Consider the following 15652-nt stretch of genomic DNA (forward strand, 5'->3'; position numbering starts at 1 on the left):
ACACATATATATGGAATTTAGAAAGATGGTAATGATAACCCTATATTCAAAACAGAAAAAGAGACACAGATGTACAGAACAGACTTTTGGACTCTGTGGGAGAAGGCGAGGGTGGGATGTTTCGAGAGAATAGCATGTATATTATCTATAGTGAAACAGATCACCAGCCCAGGTGGGATGCATGAGGCAAGTGCTCAGGCCTGGTGCACTGGGAAGACTCAGAGGAATCGGGTGGAGAGGAAGGTGGGAGGGGGGATCGGGATGGGGAATACATGTAACTCCATGGCTGATTCATGTCAATGTATGACAAAACCCACTGCAATGTTGTGAAGTAATTAGCCTCCAACTAATAAAACTAAATGAAAAAATAAAAAAATAATAAAATAAAGAATAAAAATAAACAAATAAATAAAAGAAAAAGGATGAAAAATAGACACCAAAAGTTAACCAAAATTTAAGTATAGCAATATTAATACATTAATAATATAAAATAGATCTATGGCAAAAAGAATAATCAGGGATAAAAAGGATCACTGCATAATGGTAACTGGATCAATTCAACAGAAAGATGTAAAACTTCTAAGCCTGTGTATACTTAATGACGTAGCCTCAAAAATGAAAAAGGACAAATATATGAAGAGAAGTTGTTGACCAGTCCACAACGATGGTGGGAGATTATAGCACATTTTTATCATAAATAATAGAGCAAATAGACAAAAAGTACTATGGATGTGGAAGATCAAAATACACAATTAACATGCTTAATTGAATGAACCATATAAGAGAACCCTACACCAAACAGTGAACACCGTTTTTCTCATGGACATAGAGCGTTTACAAAAATTGATCATGTTCAAGGTCATAAAGTTAGACTCAACACAAGTAGAATTTTGTTGAGACTATTCTTTGGTTAGAGTAGAAATCACTCCCACCCATCCCACACATGACAAAGCCCTTTCAACTGTGCCTCTTCAATGTCTGCTAGCATCACCCTCCCTCTTGCATTTTTACTGTGCTGCTGGGAGCAAGTGTCGCACCTTCTCTCACCTGGGCTGCTGAGACGGGCAGCGATGGCCTCTCTTCTCCAGCACTGCTCTCTTCAAGTCCCATTTTATACCCTGCTGCCAGTGACCTTTCTAACATATGAAAATGAGCATTTCTCTCCTATTAAAGATCTTTGACCGTGTCAGTGTGTTCTCTGCTGCTGTCAGGATAAAACCCAAACCTATGACCTATAGCCTTTCCTCATCTGGTCCCCCACCTAACCTTGTTGCCTTTCCTCTCATTGGTCTGCTCTTTTTGGAGTCCCCCCACACCCTCACACTCACCCAGCCACATTCTCTCTGTCTCTTCCTTCTTCCACCCTTCCACCATGGCCTGGCTAAGTCATGCTCAACTTTCAAAAATTCATCTCAGATATTCCCTCCTCCAGAAAGCCTGTTTGGACATATCACCAGCCCTAACCTCCCTACTCTTCCTCCATCCCACAGACACCAGTTTAGATTAGTCGATTCCCTGATGCTCCCATGGCAGCATACCGTTTACTCTGTGACAGCACTGGGTGTAACTGCTGTACATATTCCCTACTTAACCCTTCATTATTTTCCAGTTGCTCTGGGATAAAGAGTAAGGCCAGAACAAGGACAGCAGGTCTCTGTGAGGACCAGCCCTGGCCTCTACCCCTGCTCACGCACCTTCATATTCTCTCTCTAAGCTTCCGCTTCCTTATGCTATTCCCTCTCTCTGGAGCACACCGTTCTCCTCCTCCTCCCCTCTGCCTTATTCACCTGATTAACTCCTACTTTTTTTCCCAGTCTTAGTTCAATTCTCATTTCCTCAAGCCTTGCCTGACTTCCATTAACTGGATTAGGTTCCTCTAGTTCTTCCAGGACCATTTAACATTTCCTCAGAGCTCCTATTTCAGTTTTTAATTACACCTTCATTCTTATGATTATTTAATTAATGTGTCTTCATGACTGAGCTGTCAGCTCCATGATAGTACAAACCAATCTGTCTTGCTCACCATGGTAGCCTAGTACCTGGCAAAATGCCTGTTACTGAATGGGCATTTGATAAATATTTGTTGAAAGAGTGAATGAATATTATTTGACTATGTTTGCTTGACTGTCTTCTTCATTAGTCTCCAAGGCCCTGGAACAGAAACTGTGCTTTTTCTTTCTAGACCCAGAACTTAGCAAATGGCTGGACATAATCAGTGTTATGTGCGTTTCTGTTGATTGAATAGCAGGCCAGTCCCTTCTTGGGAGCCTCTCATGGAAATATATTATCAGGACACCTACTTAGAAGGTGGTGTCCTAAAGGTGTTAACAGAGTAGCTAAGCCAAGAGCCTACATGTATTTTAATTTGGTTCAGATTAGGTCTGGAATATCCTATCCTATGTTAAAAGCAGGCCAAAATCTGGTTATCATTTTATAGAAGATACTTCCTTACTACTTCGAAGGAGATGTTAAGGAAATTAAAGATCTTAAAGGAAGGGATCAGACCCTTTGGTCTCAAGTCTGACCTCCTTATCTCACCTAGAGAAAGTTGATAGGGTCTGGAAACAAGTTCCAGGAGTTGTTATTTCTGCCAGGGAGTGTCAAGGTTGGCAGGACCCACTTCACACCCTCTGGTGAGGAGAGGGAGACAAGTGTTCTCCTATTTTCTATTCTACCTTTGGTGTGTACCAGGTCTGCACCAGCACTGAGGAAGGAATGGGGCCATGACTGACTGGCTTGGGCTATCACTTCTGTGTGTTCCTCCTAAGCCAGATCTGTTCCATGAGCTGAACTCCCATCTTCCAAAGTTAGCAGTAAACTATGGACATGGCCATGGGATGGACTTGACAGTGACATGCAGGAGTCATCTCCTACAAGTTTGTGAAATCCAACTTATTAATTCATGAATTTTGTGAGCCGGTTGTTGAACCATTAGTAACTTGTAAGTTGGCCCCAGGGAGAGTATTTACACCACAGAAATTGGCAAATGCTATAAGAAAAGACTTTTCCTCTCTCTCTATTCTTCCTTTCCCTCTCTCCCTCCCTGCCTGCCTTCCTTCCTTTTTTCCCTCTGACTGCCAAACTCAGGTTGGAGTTCTGGCGGGACACTCACTAGTGTGTGTCTTTTTTTTTTTTTTTTTAACTCCTTACCTCCAGAATGAGGCCCCATAGTAGCAGCTACTGCGTGGAGTTCTGTAAGCCATAAATAATAATACATGCAAAGCACTGAGCCCAGCACTTGAAAACTTGTAAGCATTCAGTATATGTTAGCTTGATTACCAGCCTCCATGTATCTTATTGATTTTGCCAGTTATCTGTGCTATTAAAATTGAACAAAGTTGATTTTTAATGTTTACTGATATTTTAGCAATATTTGCAAATATTTTTTAAGTGATAGGGTAGAAATTTTTCATGTCACTGACATGCATTGATGCTCTCTTCTCATTTGCTTAGGTGTTGACTATGATATACTATGGGTTTGTGTGTGTTACTCTCCAGGATGATAGAAAATCTATGTTTCAGTTGTCTTCATCTCCAATACTCTTTAATTTAGTATTCTTCTAATCCTTAAGAATCCCAAAGTCATTGAGAATAAACTATCCCCTGGCTTCCAGAATCAGATATTACATGAGGGATATCAAAATGTCATGTTTTGGAAGATAACTTCTACTATGTACCTGTCAAGGGCAGGATGCTGCAGATGTTCTGAAAATTTGCAAAAGAAAAGAAGGAAAACTAAAATGAAATTTTAAAAAAGCCTGAAATCCCTAATCCATAATTCTGAAATTCAAAAGACTCTGAAAACCAGAAGTCCTTTTATAATTCAAATGTGGCAAAACCGGACAGAAACTGTCCTGAGACTTTTTAAAGTTTTTTTTTTTATTCCATTTGGGTTAATATTTATATAATCTGGTGGAGAGTTATTAACATGCTTGATTTTAGGCTACTATGCCAGACACCTTTGGAATTATTCCATCATATACAATATACACACCATACTACCTTTCTAAAATCTCCCAAATTCTGGATTTTGAAACATATCTAAGTCTTTTCGAAACAGGATTTCTGGAACTGTAGTAGAAATCATAATGTCTGCCTTTAAGGTATTCACAATCTGGCCATACCAGAAATGAAGTTATAAAGTTATGCTTCAGATAAGAGGGATATAGATGCTTAGATCAAGTGTAGCCAGCAGGAAGTGGGGACTGTTCATCTAATTGGGCTGTGTTACCCAAACGCTCAGTCCCAGCCTTAGGTCTTATACCCCTCAATGAAGAGTAGAAAATATGAGCAGACACATACTTTCCAAAGAATCTCCTCCAATATCCTTCATTCCTTCCCTTGATTCCCAAATTTAATTCTCTGCAGTCTGGCTTAACCATTCCCGAAACACTTCCCCCTTAGAGCATCATTTGTTTAGACATCAGGAATTCTTTTAAATGCTTAGAGAAAACGGCCTCTGTTCAAGAGGAAAAACAGAGTGCTCCCTGGCGCAGCTGTGTGCTCTGTGGGCCCCAGGTCTGTCTGGGCTTAATGGTACACCCCGGGCCAGAGCATCCAGCAGGCACTTAGCCGTTCTGAAGACCTGCACACGTCTTCAATGGAAACATCCTTCCTGCAGACTGACACATTAAAGCCCCAGGGCCTCGAGCCAAATGCAAAGTGATTCTGCAGGGGCTCTAGCAACCCTTTCCACCCATCTAGCCTCCTCTTACTGATGTGTCTCCAAAAATCTTTTGAATCTGTTGTGCAAGTTAACAGTCTCCAGGACCAGCCCAGCAAGGACATTCCTTTCTTGAAATCGACAGACCTTCCAGCTCATAGAAAGAGAGTCTGTTTGCTGAGTTGTTTTTTTTTTTCTTTTCTCCTGACCTAGAAAATTTGGCTTCTACAAACTCAGTCTTTTGAAGTATGTGTTTGTTATCTCTTTGGAAATGCTGAGGCCTTGCCCTACCATATGTTTCCCAATAGCCTACCCTGGACATACCCATAAATAATAAATATGCCCATAAATAATAAAATAGTGACCTTTTCTCCTTGCTATGTACCAGGTACTGTCTAAAATGCTTTGTATATATTATATTAATTAATCTTGAAGAAATTCTGTTAGGCAGGCATTGCTTTTCTTTCTTTGTTTTTATGGCTAGGAGGTAAATGAATAGAGCAATATTTTCTAGCAGTCAGCTACCCTGGTCAGTTTGATGTCTCTGAGTTTAATTAACAGAACAGAGACGCTGCCCTGAACTGAACTCAAGGCATTGCTTGTTTGTCCCCTGTTTTGCTTCTGAAGACCCTGAGACTCAGAGAGCTTAAGTAATTTGTCTTAAGGTCACACAGCTACATAAATGTGAAAACTGAGAGCTGAAGAAAGACTTAGGTTCTGACTCCAGAGTCCATGATTTGAATTGCCAAAGCAACATGCGAAGAGAATAACATGCCTGTTGGATTAAGTGATCCTTAGCTTTTCTCCCTGTTTCACCCTGCCAGCTTCCATAGCTCGCAGAGGCCCCTGGACTGTGTTCTGCTGGGGGTACTTGTCTTCCTTGGATGAAGTCTTTGACGGGCTCTTTGACACGTGACTCTCGACTTCCCCAGCGTTATAAGTGGCGCCCACCAGCACTTTCCTCATTGTCACTATGATGCTTTCCCCAAATAACCCAGCCATGGCTAAATCTTTCTTGGCTTTTGTCACTGCAAAGTCATTTGCCTTTACTTTTAAAGGGCTGGGTGAGGTCTGAGGTCACTGGCAGACTGAGGGAAAGATCTTCCTTCCCACTGTGTTGGAGCGGCCGTGAAAAAGGGAGGTTCTCATAGACGTGGCTTGCATGACCTGGCGAGTCATTTAATTTTTCTGATCCTTATTGATAAAAGGAAGCTGTTAAGAGGACTGATCCTATTGTACCATGAGGATGGGAGAGAGTGAGGCCTGGGAAGGGCCTTGCATGTAGTGAGTGAGTGCCTTAAAAATGGAAGGTATTATGACTGTTGTTAGTAAGAGCATATATTTTATCCCATGTGTTGATTATTTACTTTTTTACAACATTTAGGGTTTCACAAAGCATTTTACTTGAGTAAACTATCATCATGGAGTGCCAGTTACATAGACTGTACATTAGGTACTTAATAATCATTTCATATTTGTTCTTCCTACTGTTATGCTGAATGGATGAAGGCCTCTCCGTTTTCGCTGGCCAAGAGACCTGGGGTGCAGAGAGGCTGAGTGACTTATCAAAGCAAACTTATGACTTAGCCGAGACTAAAACCCTCAGTCTCGAGACATCAGTTTATTATCCTGCTGCCTCCACTCTGTGGGGCAACCTCATTTCCAAGGGCCCCATGCTCACTTGAAACATTAAAAATAAAAAAGACAAAACTCAAATTTCTGCCAGACAGTGATTTCCAAATGTCCCTGGAAGAAGAGTTAGCAGTCCTGGCAGGCGGTTTTGTGTTGCAAGGTGCTTGGATACGAAAGAGGAATGTAAACCCCATGGAACTCGTTTCACATGTCAGAGTCTATTCTGGATCTTGAAAGTGGGCCACGAAGGCCCCAGCTCTGCCCCAAGAGCTGCATTCCTGTGGAGGCGTCCAGCAGGAAGCGGGCGGGGAGCAGGGCCCAGGATTCACAGAGGGACCCAGTGGGTGTCACAGCCAAAGGGCAGGAAGAAAAGAATCCTCCACCCCAGCACCAGCCTTCCAGAGCCTGGTCCCTGCAGAACTTGCTTCAAGGCAGTGTGAAATTGGTCTCCTTTTGTGTTATTTCTTTTTAAGGACTTCAGCTATTTTTATAAGTTCCTTTCACTTGCCTACTCTCTTTGATCCCACATGAAAAGTCCAAAAGGGACCAGTGTCCAGTTTTCACTGTTTGCCCTGTTTCATCATGTCTGATGGCTCTTTGGCCCTGTGACCCCATCTCTGGTGTTGCCCACAAAGGCTACACATAGCTCAGCTATTGACAGGAACCAGGGGGACTTTATGGGAAGGGCATGGAACAAGAGAAAATCACCACCAAAGGCCCTGGGAAATGATTGGTGTTTGATAAAGCTTGGAAGTAAGTTGAAATTTGTATCCAAGAAACTCAACTAAGAGATAACTCTGCCCCTCATAGGTAGCATCTCCAGGAACATACACATTGCAACCAAGACACCATTTATCAGGAAAATCACAATGATAGCCCAGGACCAATAACCAGGGCAGTACACTCGTATGTTAAACATGGCCTCATGAGAGTTGTCTTTAGTTCTGGCAGGTAGCTGGAAGCATGCTTTGCTCTCATCCTTTCCACTCCACATGGTTTCTGTCCTTGTTTATTTCTTTTTTTCTAACTGACTTTTCAAAGTCACTAATATCCTCTAGTGTCCATTGCTCCCCTCTGATGTTTCAGAGATCAAAGTGCCATTACATTGGGTGGAGTGGTTTGAAAAATGGGGCACTTCTATGTTACTGACCTTTGAAAGCAGATTAAGCAACAAGAAGTAAGGGGAAATGTCAGAGAGCCTTCTTTCTTCTCTGGGCTGCCATCTTTTTGCACATAATTCCTCTTAACTTTCAAGGAGCCTGCATTCCTTGGCTCCTTAACATGGTCAGGTTCAGGGGCCTCCTCTGGAATTTGATAAATCTAGACGTTTAGGTGGGACCATGGGGTGGAGTGGTCAGAAGGCTGAACATTTCTTAACATTTTCTTGATACTGTATTCCTAAACCCTTGATGGTATGAATACCTTTTCTGGGGATTTGTTCATAGAGAAGATAGATAAATAAATGAATGTTGCTTTTCAAAACTGGCCTGCACCAGATCAGATCATTAGGTTGTCAGGTTTCACATTCTGTAAGGAGCTTGGGTGATTAGATTTGCAAAAATTCTCCTTAACCGCAGTCTTCAACTTCATGACCATTAGGAGCCTCCCTGAGTCTACTTATGTTGGGCCCACCCTGGCTAGGGGAGATCCTATCACTTCGCTATCCTCTATCTCAGACCCAAACATTCATGATAATTTATGATTTTATCTGTGTATTTGCTTACTTGTTACTATCTCACTCCAACACCACACACACACACACACACACACACACTCACTCACTCACTCACTCAGTCACTCTCTAACAGAAGCCCCAGGAGGGCCCAGGTCAGGTTCCTTTGGCTTACATGATATTGTCAGTGCCTAGCTCTGTGCCTGATGCGTAGTAATTACTCAATAAACATATGGGAGTGAATGAATTCAAGAAATATGTTCCCAGAAAAGTTGTTGGGAAGAAGTGTAAAGAAAACCAATGTATCAAAAATTCTTCCTATGGAAGAAGGTGATATTTAAGGTTAGTTTCCTTTTCCTTTGAATTCTTTTAAGCAAGGTAAATAGCATGTTAAAGAATAGTGTTTGCCAGGGTTAGAACCACTGGTTATCCCTATAGGCCTTTGAAGGAATTAGTGGAAGGCCCACCCCTTTTTCTTTCTCTTATTTTCCCTTCTATCTACTCATCCATCTTTTCTTCCTGTATTTATTAAATGCCTGTCAAGTATGGATATATGCCAGACATAGTAAAATAGGTAATAGAATATCTACCTAGTGTATATTACTGTGAGGATTAAATGAGATAATTGTACTTAATTGTTTCTGGCAAAGCACCTAACATATTAAGAGCCTGATAAGTGTTAGTTATTACCATTACTATCAGAAGTATTTATGAAGCAACTATTTACACCATTTGTCTCGGAGTCTCCGCAGTAAGGAAGGAAGGATACCATTGAAACCACTAGGGGCTTTCGATGATATGTGTCATTAATTCCCCTTCCATCATGTCTATTTTAGAGCAGAGTTACATATAGCCTCTTATTTTACAGGTGGGAATGGTCAGCTCGGCAGGACAAGAGTGAGGAACAGAATGTCAAATTTTTCAGTAAAGATAGGATCAGTGACTGATTTTCCCCTTTTGCCCCAGCTTCCTTAAATGGCTTAGCTCAGTACTTTTACTCTTTAAAGAAGCTTGATATTTTGTTCATCATGGACTTAATTTGATTTTTTAAAAGTCTTGCGTTAAAATATTATTTCTCCTGATTTCTAAGTATATTTTGTGCCCAATGCAAGTGCCTCACTCATCCTACCCTGGCACCAGCCCTTTTAGCTGGTTGACCTGTCTGAGCCCTCAGGATCAAGCCATTCGACTCTAGTTAAGGGCTATCAGATTCACATTCTTGTCACCCACTGTCAGTACCCAGCCCAGTTCACCACCGGCTCCTGTCTTGACATCTAAAGTAGCCCCTCGTTTGTTCTTGGTCTCCTCAAGTATTACTGTACACAGAGTCAGAAGATCTTTTAAAACCTATTTCAGGTGATCAGTCCCTAGCTTAAAACCTGTAACTTTCCATTTCCATAAAGTAAAACTCAAATCCTTAACCATGGTCTGAGACCCTATGACCTGGCCTGACCTCCCATTCCTCTCTCCCTTTGCCCATCACTTTCTCTCCAAGGTCTTCCCTTGGATCCTTGAGTCCACGGTGGTCTCCACGTGGCTGCCTTCATCACACGGTCCCTCTCTCAGCAGTGCCCGTGCCCACCTCTTTCTACCTTGCAGATGGCAGCTGAAGTGCCACCTCCTCAGAGGTCTTCCCTGACCTCTGGTCTAAGTTCTGCCGCTCTCTGCCCCTATTGTTCTCTTCTGTTGCCTCTTGTTCTTTCCCTTTTCAACACTTCTATCATTTGTAATTTCATTGTTTGTCCACCCATGTGTTTACTTGCTTGATATCTTTCTCCCTGACTCAACCGTAAGCTCCTGGAGGACAGAGCTGGGCTTATTCACCACCTTCTCCGCAGCCTCTAAACCATGCCTGGCACAGAGAAGTCACCCAGCCCTTTATTGAGTAAATGAGGGAAGGAAGGGACTGAGTGGAGAAATCGGTCTTCAGCTTGCAAAATCTTGATCTAAGGACTGTCCCACACACTGAGGAACTTTTATGTCCTATTCTACTCTCTGTCGTCATGAACTTTGCTCTTCTAAAGCAAGTGTTTTTCCCTTGGATTATTTTTATAGAAAAAAGGGAAGCAAATATAGAGATAATTATTGATTCTCACTCATCAAGTCGCTGCTCCCTATCACCAACATCCTTCTGAGAGCCTGCTGCAGAATTCTTGGGAACCACAGGAAATAAGTCCACTAACCACTTGAAATGCTCTTATAAAAATAGACTGAACTTGACCTTCTTCCTGTGGAAAGGCCTCTTTCTTCAGGGCAAATGTTACAGAGAAATTCTATCTGCTCTTAGGAGCCTCCCTCTTCCATCATCCTTCCAGCAGGACTTATCTGGACATGTGTGGAATCCTGTTCTGACCCTCTGCCTGGGTCACCATCTGAGCAAATTCTTCCTTTATTATTTTCATGCTGTTGTTTTCATATTGAAATGGTGAGATAAGCAGACAGAAGTCAAAGCCTGGGAGACCTATTGGAATATTCTGCTGCACACTGGTACTCCCTGAGGAGTGGTATTACTCTCGCCAGAGGTCATCACTACTATGCCTGGGCTTCAGTACATGGGTGCACCTTCATCACGCTGATCATTATCTGCTTACTTTAAAATTTTATTACCAAAGTGCAGTTTTACTTCAGTTCAATGTCCTTATGTAAAGGAGACTTTATTTTTCTAGTATAATCACAAAAATATCCCATCAGTAGAAGCCAGTGGTCAAGACAAATAAAATCAAAGGACATAGTCACTGGCTTCTGCTTAGGTGCTGTTCTCTGCCTGCTCAGCTCTTTAGGTTATCAAGAGAGAACAACGATTCTTCTAGAGGAGTTGAAAACAAAATTGTTCCAAGATGAAGCTTTCTCCCTGAACAGTGAAAATGGTTGAAAGAGACTCCGAAGGGGGCAGTGGTCTCCCTACAGTGGTCCTGAGAGATGTCCTAGCACCACTTAGAACTGCTCCTGTAGCAGCAGGGGCACAGGCACCATACTTGATGAAACAAAGGTTAGTACTTAGGGTTTACTGTTATACCAGTTCAACAAAGAAGCAGAGAATGCCAGTCAGTCCCCTTAGAAATCCTGAAATATGAGGAGGTGATAGAAAAATTAGAAAATACAGATAAACAACAGTAAAAAATTTTAAAAGATTGCTCATGATCCTGTCAGCCAGAGAGAACTCCTTCTAACATTTCCATTCATGGAAATGTAAGCATTTTACAAAGTGGAATCATATATGTGAATCATATATACAAATATCTCAGATTTCCTGCGACACAAAACTTTCTGCTTTGTTAATTTTCTGCATTGTTTGCCTACTTTCTAATTTGTTACTGTCTACTTTTATCTTTATTTTTTCCTATTACTGCTTACTTTTAGTTTACTTTCCCCTTTTACTTTTCAAAACCTTTTCCTGCAGAATCTTGGATAATCAATTTTAAACCTTTTAAAATATTTTAATGTGAGCACTTAAAGGTAAAATTTCTAATAATTGTCTTGAGTTACCTCCCCAAATTTTTGTATGCTGGGTTTTGTATGTCATTTAGCTTAAGCTATTTTATAATTTCTTCTTTGATTTTTTTCTATATGTGTAGTTTAATTGAAAATATTTATATTTTTCCTAGACATGTTATGGTTATTGATATCTAATTTAATTTACCAGTGACCATAGGATTTATTCTCTATGGTTTCAGTTCTGTTAAATTGATTCAGACTTGGTCTAAAGAAAGTGGAATCACATGTATGATTTTTTTTTCATTAATAAATGTAAATCTACGTACATCTCCATTTGTAATGGCTACATAGGATTATAGCATTTGGTTATAAGTACAAGCAAAACTGTGTCAACTAAGCCTCTATCATTAGACATTTAGGTTGTGTACTGTCACTGTTATGAACAGAATTGCTCTAGGTAGCCTCACCCACCAGACCTTTAGGAGGATTTATGTCCTTAGGAGGATTTATGGAAATAGAATTGCTAGGGTAAAGCATATACATTTTAAGCTTTTTACTCAAAATTTTCAGAAAGTTTGAACCCATTATGTGCTTAGGTTCCATTTATACTCCTTGACTTATTATCAGTATTTCCCTTCTTATTCCTATATCTGCTCTTCAAGGTAGAGAAATTAATTTGAAAGCTTCTGACCTGCTGACTGGTTTCCAAGTCCCCTCATAAACTGGGGCCCTTGCTCCTTTTACCTCCACTTGCTCTGAGGGTGCCTGGCACCACTCGTGGGATCTTGCTGCACACGTTCCCAAGCCTCTGACCCAACGTAAAGAATGCTTTCCCAGCATTGTGGGCCTGTGGAGCTTGCCAGAGTCCAGTGAGCCCTGGGCTCCTGGGGAGCAGATGCCCTGGACCAGCACTGGCTCAGGCGACCTTGGAGGCATTCCTTGTCTTTTGACACTTCAGGCCACTTCACTCCTTTGCTACACTGACCTCATCTCTCAGTTCTGACAAACCACTCCTGACTTCTCTTCAAAGCTCACCTCCTCTGTGAATCACCTAGTATTGATGACTGTTCAATCCAGCAATTCCAAGACCTCTTGTGATATCACCTCTAAGTGATTTTATCCACTATTAATTTATAAATTTACAGTGAATTCTTGCAGAGGGGCACCACACACACCTTATTAAATATGGGGCTCTTGTGTAGCATGAAGCACAATGTATTGAAGGCAGTCAGTAAACACTTGCTGAAATAAGAACTCAGCATCTCCCAGACTGAGGCGAGGCTTGGCATAACCAAATACAGAATGGCAGACAACTGGGAATTCTTGCTCCTTGAGTATTCCAAGTAGTATCTGTCCTTGTGTTTAAGTAAGAGACAGCCAAGGCACTGGGTAGAAACTCACTGGAATTCAGACCAGCAGGTGTAATTCCATAGTTGGTGTGTGATTCCAGGCCAGTGTCTTATCCTCTCTGAGTCTGCTTCCTCTCCTGAATGGTACCTGCTTGTGGGGTTGTTGCAAAGATCCAGCTTGGTAAGAAGGTGTAAAGTGAATAGCATGTGTGCAGCACATGATCAGCTCACCATGGATGACATTATTAATATCCTCTGAATTTAGGGCCTTTACTGAATGATACAGTCTCCCTCTGAGTTTGGCCTGTGGTCTCCCACTGCCATACCCTTCTGTGTGCAGCAGAAACAGGCTGGGAAGGCCACTTGGTTTTCTCTAAAATCCCCTCACTTCATCCTTCCACAGAGGAGGGAAAACAGCTGCTTTGCTTTCCGGGTTTGCCTTTCATGACTCCTGAGATCCAGGGAACAGAGCCTCAGACAAGTGGTTAGCTAAAACAGGATAAGACTCATCCAGTGTCCCTAGGTTGATGGCTCACTGTTTCATGAAACTATATGGTTTGTACCTATTCTTTTGATTGTCTTCTGCCTTTCCTGTTAATTGTAATTAACCAGGGGCTGGCTATCTCAAGAGCGCTTATGTGGTCACAGTTAAAATGGGAGATAGGTTGCATAGTGAGGAAGACTTGGGTTTCAGTCTGGGTCTGCACTTACTTGCTGGGTGACTTTGGGCAAGTCATGTCATTGCCCATGCCTTGGTTTTCTCATCCGTCAATGGAAACAATAATAGTAATACCTCCATAGGTTGGCTGAGCATTAAATGAGATCATGCATGTAAAACACCTAGCACACTCTTATGATGCCAATACCTGTGAGTTACCATCATTTTCATGCTTAATTCCATCCCTGTCATCACTTTGCCCTTGCCCCTGGCACAGGTCCTTGCCTATGAGGTCCCTTCAGTCCATGTCAACCTAAATGAATGAAATGAATAGAATATGCCTTCTGCCAGAAGGCAAAATCAACAATCTTCATTGTCCTACCAAACTTAACTATAGTTTGTGGTGGTGTACTATGAACAAGGTTGTCAGTATCCAGGAGCAGATGTGAATCTCTTACGTGGACCCTGTGTTACTAAGCAAGCACGGGGCATGACATCACTTTCACATCCTGAATGTTATTCCTCAAGGTGGTGGTGCTTCAGTGCAGTGAGGGTCCCCTCCCCAGAGGTCCTGATTCACTTGGCCTGGCTTAGGGCTGGTACCTGCAAGTTCAGCAGACCTCCCCTAGGGATTCTGGTGCACACCAGGATGTGTGAACCACTAGTTTGGGATAGCCGCCCTTTTTTTTTTTTTTAAATGCAACAAGAGAGAGGAAAGGAATTCAGCCTAGAAGGGCCAGCTTGGTTAATTTTCCTCATTTTAGCAAAGTCACTGAAATAACTCTAAATCTACTCACGTTGTTTTCTTTAAAAGCAGTGGCTCAGAGGACACTGCCATTTTGATATGTTTATTTTTTCTCTTTCTTTCCATTACTCATATTTCCTTTGCTGAATTATTGTTTGTGCCTGCTGGGGGTGGGGGTGGGGGCAGAATAAGACAGAAGGTAAGGTGAAATGAGTGAGGGCTCCAGATCCTTCTCAACCCTTTTGCTCTGAGAGGCTGGGATGGGAGGGAGGCCTTCCTTTCTCTGTTGTGGGAGCCACAGGCCACCAGCAGGAAATGTGTCTCCCTAGGTCTGGCTTGTTCTAAGGTTCTGGCTTGCTGATCATGGTAGGGCCTGGTGGAAAGGCCCAGATTTCTCTGAACTCAGTCAGAAACCAGTTCTGAAGAATCAACTGGGACCTCATCACAATGTACAAGCCAGAGTAAGATTAAATCAGGCCTCCAGAGTGAGGGAGGTTGTGCGGCTTGGAATTGCAATGCAGTTCTGTTGTATTCTCATTTCCCTCTGCTTCTTAATTTATTTGGTAACGTTGTTCTCAGTTGTTCAAAGATCTGAGTACTCATTCATTCACTTGACACATATTTAATGAGCACCTACTATGCATCAGGCATGAGGAATGTAATGGAGAAGGCAGATGCAATGAAATCCTCTTGAACCTGGCATTCTAGTGAGGAAGACCCACCATAAAAGGAATTCCCAGTGAACTGAATGTTAGAGCAGCAAAGTCCAGGGCACCTTCTAAACTACGTAATAGGTAACTTACAGAGCCTGGGAGATGGGAAGACTTCCTGGAAGAAGGAGCATTTATATTTCTAGTGAACAAGGGGAAGAAAGCAGCAGGAAGAGTGTGTGCAAAGATCCTGAGCCCACAAAGGGCATGTTTCATTTAGGGAGCTGAAACTAGTCCACTAAAGGTGAGGAGAGAAGACTGTGGATGGGGAAGCTGGTGGGGTCAGGTCATGCAGAGCCCTGCAGGCGTTTGTCTCAAGACTACCAAACAATGCAGGTTGCAGGTTGACATGATGAGAGTTGCATTTTTAAAATGTCACCCTGGCTGCTGAGTGGAAAAGTACTGGAGAGGAGTTGAGGGAAACTAGATGCACTGGTGAGAGGTGATAGGGACTCAGCAGGTAGACGTGATGTACACAGATGTGATGTACTCAGCAGGCCAGATGTGTACACGCTTCACAGCTACCCAGCCACTAGCCTTCTCTCAGAGGGACAGCAGCATCCAGCCAGCACACGGTATCATGAGATGAGCTAAAGTTGGACTGAAAAATCTCACCACCAGGTATACCAGGAAATGTCATTTCCACAGGAGATGGTACTGCTGGGGGAATGTGGGCACATTGATCTTTAGGAGCAGATTGGGAAGGGAGGCACCTTGGTGTCTTAATAAATGACACAGAATCCAGGGCTCCAGAAGGCCTTGCTATCTGACCTGCCGACTAGGACTCT

The 15652-nt window shown here is 42.3% G+C and overlaps 1 protein-coding gene and 1 non-coding gene across 12 annotated transcripts in view; both read right to left on the reverse strand.

The window, feature by feature from the left end:
• Positions 1 to 15652, reverse strand: part of FGF1 (fibroblast growth factor 1) — a 123063-nt gene that overhangs the window by 51043 nt on the left and 56368 nt on the right. The gene's annotated exons all lie outside the window — the stretch shown is intronic.
• LOC139034554 (small nucleolar RNA SNORA36 family) lies at positions 5135 to 5257 on the reverse strand. Its single transcript, XR_011487091.1, has one exon. It is a non-coding gene; the product is annotated as a small nucleolar RNA SNORA36 family (small nucleolar RNA).

The sequence above is a fragment of the Odocoileus virginianus genome, chromosome 3 (assembly GCF_023699985.2).
Source record: "Odocoileus virginianus isolate 20LAN1187 ecotype Illinois chromosome 3, Ovbor_1.2, whole genome shotgun sequence".
Classification (NCBI taxonomy): Eukaryota; Metazoa; Chordata; class Mammalia; order Artiodactyla; family Cervidae; genus Odocoileus; species Odocoileus virginianus.